Consider the following 23,895-nt stretch of genomic DNA (forward strand, 5'->3'; position numbering starts at 1 on the left):
ACTAGTCAATGTATAATCCATACCTTTTAGCACTCTTACACAAACAATTCTTGACTAAAACAGTTAAAACTTTGCAAATATGTTGTTTAATGTATTGGCTACGACACGCTTATTTTATTTTTGCTTAAATTTGTTTAAAAAAATTTTACAGTCTTCTGAACTTTTTACATTAAAAAACACCTATGCTTGCTTTCGTCAATGTATAATCCATACGTTTTAGCACTCTTACACAAACAATTCTTGACTAAAACAGTTAAAACTTTGCAAACATGTTGTTTAATGTATTGGCTACGACACGCTTTTTTTATTTTTGCTTAAAATTGTTTATAAAAAATTTTACAGTCTTCTGAACTTTTTACTAGTCAATGTATAATCCATACGTTTTAGCACTCTTACACAAACAATTCTTGACTAAAACAGTTAAAACTTTGCAAACATGTTGTTTAATGTATTGGCTACGACACGCTTTTTTTATTTTTGCTTAGAATTGTTTAAAAAAATTTTACAGTCTTCTGAACTTTTTACTAGTCAAGGTATAATCCATACGTTTTAGCACTCTTACACAAACAATTCTTGACTAAAACAGTTAAAACTTTGCAAACATGTTGTTTAATGTATTGGCTACGACACGCTTTTTTTATTTTTGCTTAAAATTGTTTAGAAAAGATTTTACAGTCTTCTGAACTTTTTACATTAAAAAACACCTATGCTTGCTTTCGTCAATGTATAATCCATACGTTTTAGCACTCTTACACAAACAATTCTTGACTAAAACAGTTAAAACTTTGCAAACATGTTGTTTAATGTATTGGCTACGACACTCTTTTTTTATTTTTGCTTAAAATTGTTTAGAAAAAATTTTAAAGTCTTCTGAACTTTATACTAGTCAATGTATAATCCATACGTTTTAGCACTCTTACACAAACAATTCTTGACTAAAACAGTTAAAACTTTGCAAAAATGTTGTTTAATGTATTGGCTACGACACGCTTTTTTTATTTTTGCTTAAAATTGTTTAGAAAAAATTTTACAGTCTTCTGAACTTTTTACATTAAAAAACACCTATGATTGCTTTCGTCAATGTATAATCCATACGTTTTAGCACTCTTACACAAACAATTCTTGACTAAAACAGTTAAAACTTTGCAAACATGTTGTTTAATGTATTGGCTACGACACGCTTTTTTTATTTTTGCTTAAAATTGTTTAGAAAAAATTTTAGTCTTCTGAACTTTTTACTAGTCAATGTATAATCCATACGTTTTAGCACTCTTAAACAAACAATTCTTGACTAAAACAGTTAAAACTTTGCAAACATGTTGTTTAATGTATTGGCTACGACACGCTTTTTTTATTTTTGCTTAAAATTGATTAGAAAAAATTTTACAGCCTACTGAACTTTTTACATTAAAAAACACCTATGATTGCTTTCGTCAATGTATAATCCATACGTTTTAGCACTCTTAAACAAACAATTCTTGACTAAAACAGTTAAAACTTTGCAAACATGTTGTTTAATGTATTGGCTACGACACGCTTTTTTTATTTTTGCTTAAAATTGTTTAGAAAAAATTTTAGTCTTCTGAACTTTTTACTAGTTAATGTATAATCTATACGTTTTAGCACTCTTACACAAACAATTCTTGACTAAAACAGTTAAAACTTTGCAAACATGTTGTTTAATGTATTGGCTACGACACACTTTTTTTATTTTTGCATAAAATTGATTAGAAAAAATTTTACAGTCTTCTGAACTTTTTACATTTAAAAACACCTATGCTTGCTTTCGTCAATGTATAATCCATACGTTTTAGCACTCTTACACAAACAATTCTTGACTAAAACAGTTAAAACTTTGCAAATATGTTGTTTAATGTATTGGCTACGACACACTTTTTTTATTTTTGCTTAAAATTGTTTAGAAAAAATTTTACAGTCTTCTGAACTTTTTACTAGTCAATGTATAATTTATACGTTGTAGCACTCTTACACAAACAATTCTTGACTAAAACAGTTAAAACTTTGCAAACATGTTGTTTAATGTATTGGCTACGACACGCTTTTTTTATTTTTGCTTAAAATTGTTTAAAAAAAATTTTACAATCTTCTGAACTTTTTACTAGTCAATGTATAATCCATACCTTTTAGCACTCTTACACAAACAATTCTTGACTAAAACAGTTAAAACTTTGCAAATATGTTGTTTAATGTATTGGCTACGACACGCTTATTTTATTTTTGCTTAAATTTGTTTAGAAAAAATTTTACAGTCTTCTGAACTTTTTACATTAAAAAACACCTATGCTTCCTTTCGTCAATGTATAATCCATACGTTTTAGCACTCTTACACAAACAATTCTTGACTAAAACAGTTAAAACTTTGCAAACATGTTGTTTAATGTATTGGCTACGACACGCTTTTTTTATTTTTGCTTAAAATTGTTTATAAAAAATTTTACAGTCTTCTGAACTTTTTACTAGTCAATGTATAATCCATACGTTTTAGCACTCTTACACAAACAATTCTTGACTAAAACAGTTAAAACTTTGCAAACATGTTGTTTAATGTATTGGCTACGACACGCTTTTTTTATTTTTGCTTAGAATTGTTTAAAAAAATTTTACAGTCTTCTGAACTTTTTACTAGTCAAGGTATAATCCATACGTTTTAGCACTCTTACACAAACAATTCTTGACTAAAACAGTTAAAACTTTGCAAACATGTTGTTTAATGTATTGGCTACGACACGCTTTTTTTATTTTTGCTTAAAATTGTTTAGAAAAGATTTTACAGTCTTCTGAACTTTTTACATTAAAAAACACCTATGCTTGCTTTCGTCAATGTATAATCCATACGTTTTAGCACTCTTACACAAACAATTCTTGACTAAAACAGTTAAAACTTTGCAAACATGTTGTTTAATGTATTGGCTACGACACGCTTTTTTTATTTTTGCTTAAAATTGTTTAGAAAAAATTTTAAAGTCTTCTGAACTTTATACTAGTCAATGTATAATCCATACGTTTTAGCACTCTTACACAAACAATTCTTGACTAAAACAGTTAAAACTTTGCAAACATGTTGTTTAATGTATTGGCTACGACACGCTTTTTTTATTTTTGCTTAAAATTGTTTAGAAAAAATTTTAGTCTTCTGAACTTTTTACTAGTCAATGTATAATCCATACGTTTTAGCACTCTTAAACAAACAATTCTTGACTAAAACAGTTAAAACTTTGCAAACATGTTGTTTAATGTATTGGCTACGACACGCTTTTTTTATTTTTGCTTAAAATTGATTAGAAAAAATTTTACAGCCTACTGAACTTTTTACATTAAAAAACACCTATGATTGCTTTCTTCAATGTATAATCCATACGTTTTAGCACTCTTACACAAACAATTCTTGACTAAAACAGTTAAAACTTTGCAAATATGTTGTTTAATGTATTGGCTACGACACACTTTTTTTATTTTTGCTTAAAATTGTTTAGAAAAAATTTTACAGTCTTCTGAACTTTTTACTAGTCAATGTATAATTCATACGTTGTAGCACTCTTACACAAACAATTCTTGACTAAAACAGTTAAAACTTTGCAAACATGTTGTTTAATGTATTGGCTACGACACGCTTTTTTTATTTTTGCTTAAAATTGTTTAAAAAAAATTTTACAATCTTCTGAACTTTTTACTAGTCAATGTATAATCCATACCTTTTAGCACTCTTACACAAACAATTCTTGACTAAAACAGTTAAAACTTTGCAAATATGTTGTTTAATGTATTGGCTACGACACGCTTATTTTATTTTTGCTTAAATTTGTTTAGAAAAAATTTTACAGTCTTCTGAACTTTTTACATTAAAAAACACCTATGCTTGCTTTCGTCAATGTATAATCCATACGTTTTAGCACTCTTACACAAACAATTCTTGACTAAAACAGTTAAAACTTTGCAAACATGTTGTTTAATGTATTGGCTACGACACACTTTTTTTATTTTTGCTTAAAATTGTTTATAAAAAATTTTACAGTCTTCTGAACTTTTTACTAGTCAATGTATAATCCATACGTTTTAGCACTCTTACACAAACAATTCTTGACTAAAACAGTTAAAACTTTGCAAATATGTTGTTTAATGTATTGGCTACGACACGCTTTTTTTATTTTTGCTTAGAATTGTTTAAAAAAAATTTTACAGTCTTCTGAACTTTTTACTAGTCAATGTATAATCCATACGTTTTAGCACTCTTACACAAACAATTCTTGACTAATACAGTTAAAACTTTGCAAACATGTTGTTTAATGTATTGGCTACGACACGCTTTTTTTATTTTTGCTTAAAATTGTTTAGAAAAAATTTTACAGTCTTCTGAACTTTTTACATTAAAAAACACCTATGCTTGCTTTCGTCAATGTATAATCCATACGTTTTAGCACTCTTACACAAACAATTCTTGACTAAAACAGTTAAAACTTTGCAAACATGTTGTTTAATGTATTGGCTACGACACGCTTTTTTTATTTTTGCTTAAAATTGTTTAGAAAAAATTTTAAAGTCTTCTGAACTTTATACTAGTCAATGTATAATCCATACGTTTTAGCACTCTTACACAAACAATTCTTGACTAAAACAGTTAAAACTTTGCAAAAATGTTGTTTAATGTATTGGCTACGACACACTTTTTTTATTTTTGCTTAAAATTGTTTAGAAAAAATTTTACAGTCTTCTGAACTTTTTACATTAAAAAACACCTATGATTGCTTTCGTCAATGTATAATCCATACGTTTTAGCACTCTTACACAAACAATTCTTGACTAAAACAGTTAAAACTTTGCAAACATGTTGTTTAATGTATTGGCTACGACACGCTTTTTTTATTTTTGCTTAAAATTGTTTAGAAAAAATTTTAGTCTTCTGAACTTTTTACTAGTCAATGTATAATCCATACGTTTTAGCACTCTTAAACAAACAATTCTTGACTAAAACAGTTAAAACTTTGCAAACATGTTGTTTAATGTATTGGCTACGACACGCTTTTTTTATTTTTGCTTAAAATTGATTAGAAAAAATTTTACAGCCTTCTGAACTTTTTACATTAAAAAACACCTATGATTGCTTTCGTCAATGTATAATCCATACGTTTTAGCATTCTTAAACAAACAATTCTTGACTAAAACAGTTAAAACTTTGCAAACATGTTGTTTAATGTATTGGCTACGACACGCTTTTTTTATTTTTGCTTAAAATTGTTTAGAAAAAATTTTAGTCTTCTGAACTTTTTACTAGTCAATGTATAATCCATACGTCTAGCACTCTTACACAAACAATTCTTGACTAAAACAGTTAAAACTTTGCAAACATGTTGTTTAATGTATTGGCTACGACACTCTTTTTTTATTTTTGCTTAAAATTGTTTAGAAAAAATTTTACAGTCTTCTGAACTTTTTACTAGTCAATGTATAATCCATACGTTTTAGCACTCTTACACAAACAATTCTTGACTAAAACAGTTAAAACTTTGCAAACATGTTGTTTAATGTATTGGCTACGACATGCTTTTTTTATTTTTGCTTAAAATTGTTTAAAAAAATTTTACAGTCTTCTGAACTTTTTTCTAGTCAATGTATAATCCATACGTTTTAGCACTCTTACACAAACAATTCTTGACTAAAACAGTTAAAACTTTGCAAACATGTTGTTTAATGTATTGGCTACGACACGCTTTTTTTGTTTTGGCTTAAAATTGTTTAGAAAAAATTTTACAGTCTTCTGAACTTTTTACTAGTCAATGTATAATCCATACGTTTTAGCACTCTTACACAAACAATTCTTGACTAAAACAGTAAAAACTTTGCAAACATGTTGTTTAATGTATTGGCTACGACACGCTTTTTTATTTTTGCTTAAAATTGTTTAGAAAAAATTTTACAGTCTTCTGAAATTTTTACATTAAAAAACACCTATGATTGCTTTCGTCAATGTATAATCCATACGTTTTAGCACTCTTACACAAACAATTCTTGACTAAAACAGTTAAAACTTTGCAAAAATGTTGTTTAATGTATTGGCTACGACACGCTTTTTTTATTTTTGCTTAAAATTGTTTAGAAAAAATTTTACAGTCTTCTGAACTTTTTACATTAAAAAACACCTATGATTGCTTTCGTCAATGTATAATCCATACGTTTTAGCACTCTTACACAAACAATTCTTGACTAAAACAGTTAAAACTTTGCAAACATGTTGTTTAATGTATTGGCTACGACAAGTTTTTTTAATTTTTGCTTAAAATTGTTTAGAAAAAATTTTAGTCTACTGAACTTTTTACTAGTCAATGTATAATCCATACGTTTTAGCACTCTTAAACAAACAATTCTTGACTAAAACAGTTAAAACTTTGCAAACATGTTGTTTAATGTATTGGCTACGACACGCTTTTTTTATTTTTGCTTAAAATTGATTAGAAAAAATTTTACAGCCTTCTGAACTTTTTACTAGTCAATGTATAATCCATACGTTTTAGCACTCTTACACAAACAATTCTTGACTAAAACAGTTAAAACTTTGCAAACATGTTGTTTAATGTATTGGCTACGACACGCTTTTTTTATTTTTGCTTAAAATTGTTTAGAAAAAATTTTAGTCTTCTGAACTTTTTTCTAGTCAATGTATAATTTATACGTTTTAGCACTCTTACACAAACAATTCTTGACTAAAACAGTTAAAACTTTGCAAACATGTTGTTTAATGTATTGGCTACGACACGCTTTTTTTGTTTTGGCTTAAAATTGTTTAGAAAAAATTTTACAGTCTTCTGAACTTTTTACTAGTCAATGTATAATCCATACGTTTTAGCACTCTTACACAAACAATTCTTGACTAAAACAGTTAAAACTTTGCAAACATGTTGTTTAATGTATTGGCTACGACACGCTTTTTTTATTTTTGCTTAAAATTGTTTAAAAAAAATTTTACAGTCTTCTGAACTTTTTACATTAAAAAAACACCTATGCTTGCTTTCGTCAATGTATAATCCATACGTTTTAGCACTCTTACACAAACAATTCTTGACTAAAACAGTTAAAACTTTGCAAACATGTTGTTTAATGTATTGGCTACGACAAGCTTTTTTTGTTTTGGCTTAAAATTGTTTAGAAAAAATTTTACAGTCTTCTGAACTTTTTACTAGTCAATGTATAATCCATACGTTTTAGCACTCTTACACAAACAATTCTTGACTAAAACAGTTAAAACTTTGCAAACATGTTGTTTAATGTATTGGCTACAACACGCTTTTTTTATTTTTGCTTAAAATTGTTTAAAAAAAATTTTACAGTCTTCTGAACTTTTTACATTAAAAAAACACCTATGCTTGCTTTCGTCAATGTATAATCCATACGTTTTAGCACTCTTACACAAACAATTCTTGACTAAAACAGTTAAAACTTTGCAAATATGTTGTTTAATGTATTGGCTACGACACACTTTTTTATTTTTGCTTAAAATTGTTTAGAAAAACTTTTACAGTCTTCTGAACTTTTTACTAGTCAATGTATAATCCATACGTTTTAGCACTCTTACACAAACAATTCTTGACTAAAACAGTTAAAACTTTGCAAACATGTTGTTTAATGTATTGGCTACGACGAGCTTTTTTTATTTTTGCTTAAAATTGTTTAGAAAAAATTTTACAGCCTTCTGAACTTTTTACATTAAAAAACACCTATGCTTGCTTTCGTCAATGTATAATCCATACGTTTTAGCACTCTTACACAAACAATTCTTGACTAAAACAGTTAAAACTTTGCAAACATGTTGTTTAATGTATTGGCTACGACACGCTTTTTTTATTTTTGCTTAAAATTGTTTAAAAAAAATTTTACAGTATTCTGAACTTTTTACTAGTCAATGTATAATCCATACGTTTTAGCACTCTTACACAAACAATTCTTGACTAAAACAGTTAAAACTTTGCAAACATGTTGTTTAATGTATTGGCTACGACACGCTTTTTTTTATTTTTGCTTAAAATTGTTTAAAAAAAATTTTACAGTCTTCTGAACTTTTTACATTAAAAAAACACCTATGCTTGCTTTTGTCAATGTATAATCCATACGTTTTAGCACTCTTACACAAACAATTCTTGACTAAAACAGTTAAAACTTTGCAAATATGTTGTTTAATGTATTGGCTACGACACGCTTTTTTATTTTTGCTTAAAATTGTTTAGAAAAAATTTTACAGTCTTCTGAACTTTTTACTAGTCAATGTATAATCCATACGTTTTAGCACTCTTACACAAACAATTCTTGACTAAAACAGTTAAAACTTTGCAAATATGTTGTTTAATGTATTGGCTACGACACGCTTTTTTTGTTTAGGCTTAAAATTGTTTAGAAAAAATTTTACAGTCTTCTGAACTTTTTACTAGTCAATGTATAATCCATACGTTTTAGCACTCTTACATAAAACAATTCTTGACTAAAACAGTTAAAACTTTGCAAACATGTTGTTTAATGTATTGGCTACGACACGCTTTTTTTTATTTTTGCTTAAAATTGTTTAAAAAAAAATTTACAGTCTTCTGAACTTTTTACATTAAAAAAACACCTATGCTTGCTTTTGTCAATGTATAATCCATACGTTTTAGCACTCTTACACAAACAATTCTTGACTAAAACAGTTAAAACTTTGCAAATATGTTGTTTAATGTATTGGCTACGACACGCTTTTTTATTTTTGCTTAAAATTGTTTAGAAAAAATTTTACAGTCTTCTGAACTTTTTACTAGTCAATGTATAATCCATACGTTTTAGCACTCTTACACAAACAATTCTTGACTAAAACAGTTAAAACTTTGCAAACATGTTGTTTAATGTATTGGCTACGACACGCTTTTTTTATTTTTACTTAAAATTGTTTAGAAAAAATTTTACAGTCTTCTGAACTTTTTACTAGTCAATGTATAATCCATACGTTTTAGCACTCTTACACAAACAATTCTTGACTAAAACAGTTAAAAATTTGCAAACATGTTGTTTAATGTAATGGCTACGACACGTTTTTTTATTTTTGCTTAAAATTGTTTAAAAAAAATTTTACAGTCTTCTGAACTTTTTACTAGTCAATGTATAATTCATACGTTTTAGCACTCTTTCACAAACAATTTTTGACTAAAACAGTTAAAACTTTGCAAACATGTTGTTTAATGTATTGGCTACGACACGCTTTTTTTATTTTTGCTTAAAATTGTTTAAAAAAATTTTACAGTCTTCTGAACTTTTTACTAGTCAATGTATAATCCATACGTTTTAGCACTCTTACACAAACAATTCTTGACTAAAACAGTTAAAACTTTGCAAACATGTTGTTTAATGTATTGGCTACGACACGCTTTTTTTATTTTTGCTTAAAATTGATTAGAAAAAATTTTACAGTCTTCTGAACTTTTTACTAGTCAATGTATAATCCATACGTTTTAGCACTCTTACACAAACAATTCTTGACTAAAACAGTTAAAACTTTGCAAACATGTTGTTTAATGTATTGGCTACGACACGCTTTTTTTATTTTTGCTTAAAATTGTTTAGAAAATATTTTACAGTCTTCTGAACTTTTTACTAGTCAATGTATAATCCATACGTTTTAGCACTCTTACACAAACAATTCTTGACTAAAACAGTTGAAACTTTGCAAACATGTTGTTTAATGTATTGGCTACGACACGCTTTTTTTATTTTTGCTTAAAATTGTTTAAAAAAAATTTTACAGTCTTCTGAACTTTTTACATTAAAAAACACCTATGCTTGCTTTCGTCAATGTATAATCCATACGTTTTAGCACTCTTACACAAACAATTCTTGACTAAAACAGTTAAAACTTTGCAAACATGTTGTTTAATGTATTGGCTACGACACACTTTTTTTATTTTTGCTTAAAAATGTTTAAAAAAATTTTACAGTCTTCTGAACTTTTTACTAGTCAATGTATAATCCATACGTTTTAGCACTCTTACACAAACAATTCTTGACTAAAACAGTTAAAACTTTGCAAACATGTTGTTTAATGTATTGGCTACGACACGCTTTTTTTATTTTTGCTTAAAATTGTTTAAAAAAAATTTTACAGTCTGCTGAACTTTTTACTAGTCAATGTATAATCCATACGTTTTAGCACTCTTACACAAACAATTCTTGACTAAAACAGTTAAAACTTTGCAAATATGTTGTTTAATGTATTGGCTACGACACGCTTTTTTTATTTTTGCTTAAAATTGTTTAGAAAAAATTTAACAGTCTTCTGAACTTTTTACTAGTCAATGTATAATCCATACGTTTTAGCACTCTTACACAAACAATTCTTGACTAAAACAGTTAAAACTTTGCAAATATGTTGTTTAATGTATTGGCTACGACACGCTTTTTTTATTTTTGCTTAAAATTGTTTAGAAAAAATTTTACAGTCTTCTGAACTTTTTACTAGTCAATGTATAATCAATACGTTTTAGCACTCTTACACAAACAATTCTTGACTAAAACAGTTAAAACTTTGCAAACATGTTGTTTAATGTATTGGCTACGACACGCTTTTTTTTTTTGCTTAAAATTGTTTAGAAAAAATTTTACAGTCTTCTGAACTTTTTACTAGTCAATGTATAATCCATACGTTTTAGCACTCTTACACAAACAATTCTTGACTAAAACAGTTAAAACTTTGCAAATATGTTGTTTAATGTATTGGCTACGACACGCTTTTTTTATTTTTGCTTAAAATTGTTTAAAAAAAATTTTACAGTCTTCTGAACTTTTTACATTAAAAAACACCTATGCTTGCTTTCGTCAATGTATAATCCATACGTTTTAGCACTCTTACACAAACAATTCTTGACTAAAACAGTTAAAACTTTGCAAACATGTTGTTTAATGTATTGGCTACGACACGCTTTTTTTATTTTTGCTTAAAAATGTTTAAAAAAATTTTACAGTCTTCTGAACTTTTTACTAGTCAATGTATAATCCATACGTTTTAGCACTCTTACACAAACAATTCTTGACTAAAACAGTTAAAACTTTGCAAACATGTTGTTTAATGTATTGGCTACGACACGCTTTTTTTATTTTTGCTTAAAATTGTTTAAAAAAAATTTTACAGTCTGCTGAACTTTTTACTAGTCAATGTATAATCCATACGTTTTAGCACTCTTACACAAACAATTCTTAACTAAAACAGTTAAAACTTTGCAAATATGTTGTTTAATGTATTGGCTACGACACGCTTTTTTTATTTTTGCTTAAAATTGTTTAGAAAAAATTTAACAGTCTTCTGAACTTTTTACATTAAAAAACACCTATGCTTGCTTTCGTCAATGTATAATCCATACGTTTTAGCACTCTTACACAAACAATTCTTGACTAAAACAGTTAAAACTTTGCAAATATGTTGTTTAATGTATTGGCTACGACACGCTTTTTTTATTTTTGCTTAAAATTGTTTGGAAAAAATTTTACAGTCTTCTGAACTTTTTACTAGTCAATGTATAATCAATACGTTTTAGCACTCTTACACAAACAATTCTTGACTAAAACAGTTAAAACTTTGCAAACATGTTGTTTAATGTATTGGCTACGACACGCTTTTTTTTTTTGCTTAAAATTGTTTAGAAAAAATTTTACAGTCTTCTGAACTTTTTACTAGTTAATGTATAATCCATACGTTTTAGCACTCTTACACAAACAATTCTTGACTAAAACAGTTAAAACTTTGCAAATATGTTGTTTAATGTATTGGCTACGACACGCTTTTTTTATTTTTGCTTAAAATTGATTAGAAAAAATTTTACAGCCTTCTGAACTTTTTACATTAAAAAACACCTATGCTTGCTTTCGTCAATGTATAATCCAAACGTTTTAGCACTCTTACACAAACAATTCTTGACTAAAACAGTTAAAACTTTGCAACTATGTTGTTTAATGTATTGGCTACGACACGCTTTTTTTATTTTTGCTTAAAATTGTTTAGAAAAAATTTTACAGTCTTCTGAACTTTTTACTAGTCAATGTATAATCCATATGTTTTAGCACTCTTACACAAACAATTCTTGACTAAAACAGTTAAAACTTTGCAAATATGTTGTTTAATGTATTGGCTACGACACGCTTTTTTTATTTTTGCTTAAAATTGTTTAGAAAAAATTTTAAAGTCTTCTGAACTTTTTACTAGTCAATGTATAATCCATACGTTTTAGCACTCTTACACAAACAATTCTTGACTAAAACAGTTAAAACTTTGCAAACATGTTGTTTAATGTATTGGCTACGACACGATTTTTTTATTTTTGCTTAAAATTGATTAGAAAAAATTTTACAGCCTTCTGAACTTTTTACATTAAAAAACACCTATGCTTGCTTTCGTCAATGTATAATCCATACGTTTTAGCACTCTTACACAAACAATTCTAGACTAAAACAGTTAAAACTTTGCAAACATGTTGTTTAATGTATTAGCTACGACACGCTTTTTTTATTTTTGCTTAAAATTGTTTATCAAAAATTTTACAGTCTTCTGAACTTTTTACATTAAAAAACACCTATGCTTGCTTTCGTCAATGTATAATCCATACGTTTTAGCACTCTTACACAAACAATTCTTGACTAAAACAGTTAAAACTTTGCAAACATGTTGTTTTATGTATTGGCTACGACACGCTTTTTTTATTTTTGCTTAAAATTGTTTAAAAAAAATTTTACAGTCTTCTGAACTTTTTACTAGTCAATGTATAATCCATACGTTTTAGCACTCTTACACAAACAATTCTTGACTAAAACAGTTAAAACTTTGCAAATATGTTGTTTAATGTATTTACTAAGACACGCTTTTTTTATTTTTGCTTAAAATTGTTTAGAAAAAATTTTACAGTCTTCTGAACTTTTTACATTAAAAAACACCTATGCTTGCTTTCGTCAATGTATAATCCATACGTTTTAGCACTCTTACACAAACAATTCCTGACTAAAACAGTTAAAACTTTGCCAACATGTTGTTTAATGTATTGGCTACGACACGCTTTTTTTATTTTTGCTTAAAATTGATTAGAAAAAATTTTACAGCCTTCTGAACTTTTTACATTAAAAAACACCTATGCTTGCTTTCGTCAATGTATAATCCATACGTTTTAGCACTCTTACACAAACAATTCTTGACTAAAACAGTTAAAACTTTTCAAATATGTTGTTTAATGTATTGGCTACGACATGCTTTTTTTATTTTTGCTTAAAAATGTTTATAAAAAATTTTACAGTCTTCTGAACTTTTTACTAGTCAATGTATAATCCATACGTTTTAGCACTCTTACACAAACAATTCTTGACTAAAACAGTTAAAACTTTGCAAATATGTTGTTTAAGGTATTGGCTACGACACGCTTTTTTTATTTTTGCTTAAAATTGTTTAGAAAAAATTTTACAGTCTTCTGAACTTTTTACATTAAAAAACACCTATGCTTGCTTTCGTCAATGTATAATCCATACGTTTTAGCACTCTTACACAAACAATTCTTGACTAAAACAGTTAAAACTTTGCAAATATGTTGTTTAATGTATTGGCTACGACACGATTTTTTTATTTTTGCTTAAAATTGATTAGAAAAAATTTTACAGCCTTCTGAACTTTTTACATTAAAAAACACCTATGCTTGCTTTCGTCAATGTATAATCCATACGTTTTAGCACTCTTACACAAACAATTCTTGACTAAAACAGTTAAAACTTTGCAAACATGTTGTTTAATGTATTGGCTACGACAAGCTTTTTTTATTTTTGCTTAAAATTGTTTAGAAAAAATTTTAAAGTCTTCTGAACTTTTTACTAGTCAATGTATAATCCATACGTTTTAGCACTCTTACACAAACAATTCTTGACTAAAACAGTTAAAACTTTGCAAATATGTTGTTTAAGGTATTGGCTACGACACGCTTTTTTTATTTTTGCTTAAAATTGTTTAGAAAAAATTTTACAGTCTTCTGAACTTTTTACATTAAAAAACACCTATGCTTGCTTTCGTCAATGTATAATCCATACGTTTTAGCACTCTTACACAAACAATTCTTGACTAAAACAGTTAAAACTTTGCAAATATGTTGTTTAATGTATTGGCTACGACACGATTTTTTTATTTTTGCTTAAAATTGATTAGAAAAAATTTTACAGCCTTCTGAACTTTTTACATTAAAAAACACCTATGCTTGCTTTCGTCAATGTATAATCCATACGTTTTAGCACTCTTACACAAACAATTCTTGACTAAAACAGTTAAAACTTTGCAAACATGTTGTTTAATGTATTGGCTACGACACGCTTTTTTTATTTTTGCTTAAAATTGATTAGAAAAAATTTTACAGCCTTCTGAACTTTTTACATTAAAAAACACCTATGCTTGCTTTCGTCAATGTATAATCCATACGTTTTAGCACTCTTACACAAACAATTCTTGACTAAAACAGTTAAAACTTTGCAAACATGTTGTTTAATGTATTGGCTACGACACGCTTTTTTATTTTTGCTTAAAATTGTTCAAAAAAAATTTTACAGTCTTCTGAACTTTTTACTAGTCAATGTATAATCCATACGTTTTAGCACTCTTACACAAACAATTCTTGACTAAAACAGTTAAAACTTTGCAAATATGTTGTTTAATGTATTGGCTACGACACGCTTTTTTTATTTTTGCTAAAAAATGTTTAGAAAAAAATTTACAGTCTTCTGAACTTTTTACATTAAAAAACACCTATGCTTGCTTTCGTCAATGTATAATCCGTAAGTAATAGCACTCTTACACAAACAATTCTTTACTAAAACAGTTAAAACTTTGCAAACATGTTGTTTAATGTATTGGCTACGACACGATTTTTTTATTTTTGCTTAAAATTGTTTAGAAAAAATTTTACAGCCTTCTGAACTTTTTACATTAAAAAACACCTATGATTGCTTTCGTCAATGTATAATCCATACGTTTTAGCACTCTTACACAAACAATTCTTGACTAAAACAGTTAAAACTTTGCAAATATGTTGTTTAAGGTATTGGCTACGACACGCTTTTTTTATTTTTGCTTAAAATTGTTTAGAAAAAATTTTACAGTCTTCTGAACTTTTTACATTAAAAAACACCTATGCTTGCTTTCGTCAATATATAATCCATACGTTTTAGCACTCTTACACAAACAATTCTTGACTAAAACAGTTAAAACTTTGCAAATATGTTGTTTAATGTATTGGCTACGACACGCATTTTTTATTTTTGCTTAAAATTGTTTAGAAAAAATTTTACAGTCTTCTGAACTTTTTACATTAAAAAACACCTATGCTTGCTTTCGTCAATGTATAATCCATACGTTTTAGCACTCTTACACAAACAATTCTTGACTAAAACAGTTAAAACTTTGCAAATATGTTGTTTAATGTATTGGCTACGACACGCTTTTCTTATTTGTGCTTAAAATTGTTTAGAAAAATTTTACGGTCTACTGAACTTTTTATATTAAAAAACACCTATGCTTGCTTTCGTCAATGTATAATTCATACGTTTTAGCACTCTTACACAAACAATTCTTGACTAAAACAGTTAAAACTTTGCAAACATGTTGTTTAATGTATTGGCTACGACAAGCTTTTTTTATTTTTGCTTAAAATTGTTTAGAAAAAATTTTAAAGTCTTCTGAACTTTTTACTAGTCAATGTATAATCCATACGTTTTAGCACTCTTACACAAACAATTCTTGACTAAAACAGTTAAAACTTTGCAAACATGTTGTTTAATGTATTGGCTACGACACGCTTTTTTTATTTTTGCTTAAAATTGTTTAGAAAAAATTTTACAGTCTTCTGAACTTTTTACTAGTCAATGTATAATCCATACGTTTTAGCACTCTTACACAAACAATTCTTGACTAAAACAGTTAAAACTTTGCAAACATGTTGTTTAATGTATTGGCTACGACGCTTTTTTTATTTTTGCTTAAAATTGTTTAGAAAAAATTTTACAGTCTTCTGAACTTTTTACTAGTCAATGTATAATCCATACGTTTTAGCACTCTTACACAAACAATTCATGACTAAAACAGTTAAAACTTTGCAAACATGTTGTTTAATATATTGGCTACGACACGATTTTTTTATTTTTGCTTAAAATTGATTATAAAAAATTTTACAGCCTTCTAAACTTTTTACATTAAAAAACACCTATGCTTGCTTTCGTCAATGTATAATCCATACGTTTTAGCACTCTTACACAAACAATTCTTGACTAAAACAGTTAAAACTTTGCAAACATGTTGTTTAATGTATTGGCTACGACACGCTTTTTTTATTTTTGCTTAAAATTGTTTAGAAAAAATTTTACAGTCTTCTGAACTTTTTACTAGTGAATGTATAATCCATACGTTTTAGCACTCTTACACAAACAATTCTTGACTAAAACAGTTAAAACTTTGCAAACATGTTGTTTAATGTATTGGCTACGACACGCTTTTTTTATTTTTGCTTAAAATTGTTAAAAAAAAATTTTACAGTCTTCTGAACTTTTTACTAGTCAATGTGTAATCCATACGTTTTAGCACTCTTACACAAACAATTCTTGACTAAAACAGTTAAAACTTGGCAAATATGTTGTTTAATGTATTGGCTACGACACGCTTTTTTTATTTTTGCTTAAAATTGTTTAGAAAAAAATTTACAGTCTTCTGAACTTTTTACATTAAAAATACCTATGCTTGCTTTCGTCAATGTATAATCCATACGTTTTAGCACTCTTACACAAACAATTCTTGACTAAAACAGTTAAAACTTTGCAAATATGTTGTTTAATGTATTGGCTACGACACGCTTTTTTTATTTTTGCTTAAAATTGTTTAGAAAAAATTTTACAGTCTTCTGAACTTTTTACATTAAAAAACACCTATGCTTGCTTTCGTCAATGTATAATCCATACGTTTTAGCACTCTTACACAAACAATTCTTGACTAAAACAGTTAAAACTTTGCAAATATGTTGTTTAATGTATTGGCTACGACACGCTTTTTTTATTTTTGCTTAAAATTGTTTAGAAAAAATTTTACAGTCTTCTGAACTTTTTACTAGTCAATGTATAATCAATACGTTTTAGCACTCTTACACAAACAATTCTTGACTAAAACAGTTAAAACTTTGCAAATATGATGTTTAATGTATTGGCTACGACACGCTTTTTTTATTTTTGTTTAAAATTGTTTAGAAAAAATTTTACAGCCTTCTGAACTTTTTACATTAAAAAACACCTATGCTTGCTTTCGTCAATGTATAATCCATACGTTTTAGCACTCTTACACAAACAATTCTTGACTAAAACAGTTAAAACTTTGCAAATATGTTGTTTAATGTATTGGCTACGACACGCTTTTTTTATTTTTGCTTAAAATTGTTTAGAAAAAATTTTACATTCTTCTGAACTTTTTACTAGTCAATGTATAATCCATACGTTTTAGCACTCTTACACAAACAATTTTTGACTAAAACAGATAAAACTTTGCAAAAATGTTGTTTAATGTATTGGCTACGACACGCTTTTTTTATTTTGGCTTAAAATTGTTTAGAAAAAATTTTACAGTCTTCTGAACTTTTTACTAGTCAATGTATAATCCATACGTTTTAGCACTCTTACACAAACAATTCTTGACTAAAACAGTTAAAACTTTGCAAACATGTTGTTTAATGTATTGGCTACGACACGCTTTTTTTATTTTTGCTTAAAATTGATTAGAAAAAGTTTTACAGCCTTCTGAACTTTTTACATTAAAAAACACCTATGCTTGCTTTCGTCAATGTATAATCCATACGTTTTAGCACTCTTACACAAACAATTCTTGACTAAAACAGTTAAAACTTTGCAAACATGTTGTTTAATGTATTGGCTACGACACGCTTTTTTTATTTTTGCTTAAAATTGATTAGAAAAAATTTTACAGCCTTCTGAACTTTTTACATTAAAAAACACCTATGCTTGCTTTCGTCAATGTATAATCCATACGTTTTAGCATACTTACACAAACAATTCTTGACTAAAACAGTTAAAACTTTGCAAACATGTTGTTTAATGTATTGGCTACGACCCGCTTTTTTTATTTTTGCTTAAAATTGTTTAGAAAAAATTTTACAGTCTTCTGAACTTTTTACTAGTCAATGTATAATCCATACGTTTTAGCACTCTTACACAAACAGTTAAAATTGACTAAAACAGTTAAAACTTTGCAAACATGTTGTTTAATGTATTGGCTACGACACGCTTTTTTTATTTTTGCTTAAAATTGTTTAAAAAAAATTTTACAGTCTTCTGAACTTTTTACTAGTCAATGTATAATCCATACGTTTTAGCACTCTTAAACAAACAATTCTTGACTAAAACAGTTAAAACTTTGCAAATATGTTGTTTAATGTATTGGCTACGACACGCTTTTTTTATTTTTGCTTAAAATTGTTTAGAAAAAATTTTACGGTCTTCTGAACTTTTTACATTAAAAAACACCTATGCTTGCTTTCGTCAATGTATAATCCATACGTTTTAGCACTCTTACAAAAACAATTCTTGACTAAAACAGTTAAAACTTTGCAAACATGTTGTTTAATGTATTGGCTACGACACGCTTTTTTTATTTTTGCTTAAATTTGTTAAAAAAAAATTTTACAGTCTTCTGAACTTTTTACTAGTCAATGTATAATCCATACGTTTTAGCACTCTTACACAAACAATTCTTGACTAAAACAGTTAAAACTTGGCAAACATGTTGTTTAATGTATTGGCTACGACACGCTTTTTTTATTTTTGCTTAAAATTGTTTAGAAAAAAATTTACAGTCTTCTGAACTTTTTACATTAAAAATACCTATGCTTGCTTTCGTCAATGTATAATCCATACGTTTTAGCACTCTTACACAAACAATTCTTGACTAAAACAGTTAAAACTTTGCAAATATGTTGTTTAATGTATTGGCTACGACACGCTTTTTTTATTTTTGCTTAAAATTGTTTAGAAAAAATTTTACAGTCTTCTGAACTTTTTACATTAAAAAACACCTATGCTTGCTTTCGTCAATGTATAATCCATACGTTTTAGCACTCTTACACAAACAATTCTTGACTAAAACAGTTAAAACTTTGCAAATATGTTGTTTAATGTATTGGCTACGACACGCTTTTTTTATTTTTGCTTAAAATTGTTTAGAAAAAATTTTACAGTCTTCTGAACTTTTTACTAGTCAATGTATAATCCATACGTTTTAGCACTCTTACACAAACAATTCTTGACTAAAACAGTTAAAACTTTGCAAATATGTTGTTTAATGTATTGGCTACGACACGCTTTTTTTATTTTTGTTTAAAATTGTTTAGAAAAAATTTTACAGTCTTCTGAACTTTTTACATTAAAAAACACCTATGCTTGCTTTCGTCAATGTATAATCCATACGTTTTAGCACTCTTACACAAACAATTCTTGACTAAAACAGTTAAAACTTTGCAAACATGTTGTTTAATGTATTGGCTACGACATGCTTTTTTTATTTTTGCTTAAAATTGTTTAGAAAAAATTTTACATTCTTCTGAACTTTTTACTAGTCAATGTATAATCCATACGTTTTAGCACTCTTACACAAACAATTCTTGACTAAAACAGTTAAAACTTTGCAAACATGTTGTTTAATGTATTGGCTACGACACGCTTTTTTTATTTTTGCTTAAAATTGTTTAAAAAAAATTTTACAATCTTCTGAACTTTTTACTAGTCAATGTATAATCCATACCTTTTAGCACTCTTACACAAACAATTCTTGACTAAAACAGTTAAAACTTTGCAAACATGTTGTTTAATGTATTGGCTACGACACGCTTTTTTTATTTTTGCTTAAAATTGTTTAGAAAAAATTTTACAGCCTTCTGAACTTTTTACATTAAAAAACACCTATGCTTGCTTTCGTCAATGTATAATCCATACGTTTTAGCACTCTTACACAAACAATTCTTGACTAAAACAGTTAAAACTTTGCAAACATGTTGTTTAATGTATTTGCTACGACACGCTTTTTTTATTTTTGCTTTAAATTGATTAGAAAAAATTTACAGCCTTCTGAACTTTTTACATTAAAAAACACCTATGCTTGCTTTCGTCAATGTATAATCCATACGTTTTAGCACTCTTACACAAACAATTATTAACTAAAACAGTTAAAACTTTGCAAATATGTTGTTTAATGTATTGGCTACGACACGCTTTTTTTATTTTTGCTTAAAATTGTTTATAAAAAATTTTAAAGTCTTCTGAACTTTTTACTAGTCAATGTATAATCCATACGTATTAGCACTCTTACACAAACAATTCTTGACTAAAACAGTTAAAACTTTGCAAACATGTTGTTTAATGTATTGGCTACGACACGCTTTTTTTATCTTTGCTTAAAATTGATTAGAAAAAATTTTACAGCCTTCTGAACTTTTTACATTAAAAAACACCCATGCTTGCTTTCGTCAATGTATAATCCATACGTTTTAGCACTCTTACACAAACAATTCTTGACTAAAACAGTTAAAACTTTGCAAACATGTTGTTTAATGTATTGGCTACGACACGCTTTTTTTATTTTTGCTTAAAATTGTTTAAAAGAAATTTTACAGTCTTCTGAACTTTTTACTAGTCAATGTATAATCCATACGTTTTAGCACTCTTACACAAACAATTCTTGACTAAAACAGTTAAAACTTTGCAAATATGTTGTTTAATGTATTGGCTACGACACACTTTTTTTATTTTTGCTTAAAATTGTTTAGAAAAAATTTTACAGTCTTCTGAACTTTTTACATTAAAAAACACCTATGCTTGCTTTCGTCAATGTATAATCCATACGTTTTAGCACTCTTACACAAACAATTCTTGACTAAAACAGTTAAAACTTTGCAAACATGTTGTTTAATGTATTGGCTACGACACGCTTTTTTTATTTTTGCTTAAAATTGTTTAGAAAAAATTTTACAGTCTTCTGAACTTTTTACTAGTCAATGTATAATCCATACGTTTTAGCACTCTTACACAAACAATTCTTGACTAAAACAATTAAAACTTTGCAAACATGTTGTTTAATGTAATGGCTACGACATGTTTTTTTTATTTTTGCTTAAAATTGATTAGAAAAAATTTTACAGCCTTCTGAACTTTTTACATTAAAAAACACCTTTGCTTGCTTTCGTCAATGTATAATCCATACGTTTTAGCACTCTTACACAAACAATTCTTGACTAAAACAGTTAAAACTTTGCAAACATGTTGTTTAATGTATTGGCTACGACACGCTTTTTTTATTTTTGCTTAAAATTGTTTATAAAAAATTTTAAAGTCTTCTGAACTTTTTACTAGTCAATGTATAATCCATACGTTTTAGCACTCTTACACAAACAATTCTTGACTAAAACAGTTAAAACTTTGCAAACATGTTGTTTAATGTATTGGCTACGACACGCTTTTTTTATTTTTGCTTAAAATTGTTTAGAAAAAATTTTAAAGTCTTCTGAACTTTTTACTAGTCAATGTATAATCCATACGTATTAGCACTCTTACACAAACAATTCTTGACTAAAACAGTTAAAACTTTGCAAACATGTTGTTTAATGTATTGGCTACGACACGCTTTTTTTATTTTTGCTTAAAATTGTTTAAAAGAAATTTTACAGTCTTCTGAACTTTTTACTAGTCAATGTATAATCCATACGTTTTAGCACTCTTACACAAACAATTCTTGACTAAAACAGTTAAAACTTTGCAAATATGTTGTTTAATGTATTGGCTACGACACGCTTTTTTTATTTTTGCTTAAAATTGTTTAGAAAAAATTTTACAGTCTTCTGAACTTTTTACATTAAAAAACACCTATGCTTGCTTTCGTCAATGTATAATCCATACGTTTTAGCACTCTTACACAAACAATTCTTGACTAAAACAGTTAAAACTTTGCAAACATGTTGTTTAATGTATTGGCTACGACACGCTTTTTTTATTTTTGCTTAAAATTGTTTAGAAAAAATTTTACAGTCTTCTGAACTTTTTACTAGTCAATGTATAATCCATACGTTTTAGCACTCTTACACAAACAATTCTTGACTAAAACAGTTAAAAATTTGCAAACATGTTGTTTAATGTAATGGCTACGACATTTTTTTTATTTTTGCTTAAAATTGATTAAAAAAAATTTTACAGCCTTCTGAACTTTTTACATTAAAAAACACCTTTGCTTGCTTTCGTCAATGTATAATCCATACGTTTTAGCACTCTTACACAAACAAGTCTTGACTAAAACAGTTAAAACTTTGCAAACATGTTGTTTAATGTATTGGCTACGACACGCTTTTTTTATTTTTGCTTAAAATTGATTAGAAAAAATTTTACAGCCTTCTGAACTTTTTACATTAAAAAACACCTATGCTTGCTTTCGTCAATGTATAATCCATACGTTTTAGCACTCTTACACAAACAATTCTTGACTAAAACAGTTAAAACTTTGCAAACATGTTGTTTAATGTATTGGCTACGACACGCTTTTTTTATTTTTGCTTAAAATTGTTTATAAAAAATTTTACAGTCTTCTGAACTTTTTACTAGTCAATGTATAATCCATACGTATTAGCACTCTTACACAAACAATTCTTGACTAAAACAGTTAAAACTTTGCAAACATGTTGTTTAATGTATTGGCTACGACACGCTTTTTTTATTTTTGCTTTAAATTGTTTAAAAGAAATTTTACAGTCTTCTGAACTTTTTACTAGTCAATGTATAATCCATACGTTTTAGCACTCTTACACAAACAATTCTTGACTAAAACAGTTAAAACTTTGCAAACATGTTGTTTAATGTATTGGCTACGACACGCTTTTTTTATTTTTGCTTAAAATTGATTAGAAAAAATTTTACAGCCTTCTGAACTTTTTACATTAAAAAACACCTATGCTTGCTTTCGTCAATGTATAATCCATACGTTTTAGCACTCTTACACAAACAATTCTTGACTAAAATAGTTAAAACTTTGCAAACATGTTGTTTAATGTATTGGCTACGACACGCTTTTTTTATTTTTGCTTAAAATTGTTTAGAAAAAATTTTACAGTCTTCTGAACTTTTTACTAGTCAATGTATAATCCATACTATTTAGCACTCTTACACAAACAATTCTTTACTAAAACAGTTAAAACTTTGCAAACATGTTGTTTAATGTATTGGCTACGACACGCTTTTTTTATTTTTGCTTAAAATTGTTTAAAAAAAATTTTACAGTCTTCTGAACTTTTTACTAGTCAATGTATAATCCATACGTTTTAGCACTCTTACACAAACAATTCTTGACTAAAACAGTTAAAACTTTGCAAACATGTTGTTTAATGTATTGGCTACGACACGCTTTTTTTATTTTTGCTTAAAATTGTTTAGAAAAAATTTTACAGTCTTCTGAACTTTTTACATTAAAAAACACCTATGCTTGCTTTCGTCAATGTATAATCCATACGTTTTAGCACTCTTACACAAACAATTCTTGACTAAAACAGTTAAAACTTTGCAAACATGTTGTTTAATGTATTGGCTACGACACGCTTTTTTTATTTTTGCTTAAAATTGTTTAGAAAAAATTTTACAGTCTTCTGAACTTTTTACATTAAAAAACACCTTAGCTTGCTTTCGTCAATGTATAATCCATACGTTTTAGCACTCTTACACAAACAATTCTTGACTAAAACAGTTAAAACTTTGCAAACATGTTGTTTAATGTATTGGCTACGACACGCTTTTTTTATTTTTGCTTAAATTTGTTTAGAAAAATTTTACAGTCTT

Source organism: Thalia democratica, chromosome 3 (genome assembly GCF_965202585.1).
Source record: "Thalia democratica chromosome 3, ktThaDemo2.hap1.1, whole genome shotgun sequence".
Lineage (NCBI taxonomy): Eukaryota > Metazoa > Chordata > Thaliacea > Salpida > Salpidae > Thalia > Thalia democratica.